Source organism: Physeter macrocephalus, chromosome 11 (assembly GCF_002837175.3).
Source record: "Physeter macrocephalus isolate SW-GA chromosome 11, ASM283717v5, whole genome shotgun sequence".
In the NCBI taxonomy this organism is placed as follows: Eukaryota; Metazoa; Chordata; class Mammalia; order Artiodactyla; family Physeteridae; genus Physeter; species Physeter macrocephalus.
This window is the reverse complement of record NC_041224.1, coordinates 57,197,908-57,199,126: the sequence shown is the minus strand read 5'-3', so window position 1 is coordinate 57,199,126 and position 1,219 is coordinate 57,197,908. Positions and strand designations below refer to the sequence as shown.

At 57.0% G+C, this 1,219-nt stretch overlaps 1 protein-coding gene across 2 annotated transcripts in view; it reads right to left on the bottom strand.

Moving 5' to 3' along the window:
* Nucleotides 1-180, bottom strand: part of ZNF609 (zinc finger protein 609) — a 243,763-nt gene extending 243,583 nt beyond the window's left edge. For both annotated transcript variants that reach the window (XR_003681624.2, XM_024128720.3), the window contains exon 1: nt 85-180. The gene's annotated coding sequence lies outside the window, so the exon portion shown is untranslated. The remainder of the gene's footprint in view (nt 1-84) is intronic.
* Between the last annotated feature and the right edge of the window lie 1,039 nt (nt 181-1,219).

Sequence of the window (1,219 nt, the reverse complement as noted above, 5' to 3'; positions counted from 1 at the left end):
TCAGGCGCCGCTACCCCTGGCCCCCTCGGCGCCGCCGCCTCTTTCCTCCCCCAACCCCGGCTCCACACAAAGCTCCGGACTCACCGCGCGGCCGGTCCCGGGAGCCGCCACCTCCGCCCGCCCGGGCCCCGGGCCGTCGAGCCGCCGCTGCTACGGGGCCCAGGCCGCCATCCGTTCCCGCGGCCCCTCCCCCCCACCCCACCCCGCCTAGTCTCCGGCTCTCCGCCCCCTCCTCGCGCCGCTCCGCCCCGCCCGCCGGTGCCGCTGTGTCCGGGGCCGCGGGTCCCTCCGCCGCCGCCACCGCCGCCGCCGCCGCGATCCGGGACAACCAGGGCCGCCCGCAAGACCCGGACACTGGACTACCAGGCCCTCGGATCCGGATCCCGGGTTGGTGTGCAGCCTGGAGCGGTAGAGCGCAGGGGAAACCCGGAACCTGGATGGATGAACCAAATCCTGGGTCTCGAAACGCGCGGTCACACGGAGCCCGGATTAGAGACTCGGAGCCCGGATTAGAGACTCGGAGCTCTGGGAATGCTGGAAAACCCGGCGAGCCGGTTAAAACGGAGATAAACTCGAAGAAACCTGGATTGGAGAGCTCGAACCTAACGCTCTCTCCTCGTGTAAAGAACTCTCGCTGGACCAGACTTCCTCACAGAGAGGTCTCTGGGGAAGTATCATACCTTAAACACGGAAGACATCAATTCTGTAGGTGTCCAACCGTGGGGAGAGGAAAGGGTCACAAGGGGTCTGAACGTGGACATCCACAAAGAACAGAAGAGCAAGCACAGCTCATCGTGTTTCACCCATTTTATCCCTTGGCTCAGCAAATTATCAATCTCCTAATTTTTTATCCTTTGTTCTCAAATTTCTTTTGTAGGATTACCACTAGCTTTCCTCTTAAAAGTACCCATTTCTAATCCTTCTAATATTACTTTTCACCTCACCACCCCATATCACCAAATCTTGTTGCCTTTTATTATCTAAAAGTCCTACGGTTCTTTTCCAACCCACCATTCCAACTATTGTAACTTTTATCTTATCTGCCATTCATCTGATTGCCCAGCACACTATCTAGTAGGCATCCTGTCCTTGTTTAAGTGAACCCTCCCACTCACCCCTCACTCATGAAACTTATCATACTTTTCACCACCTCTTCCCTAAAACGTCCACCCCCTTCCCTTGCGAAAAGAAATTTATCTTAATTCTCAAGTCTTAGCCT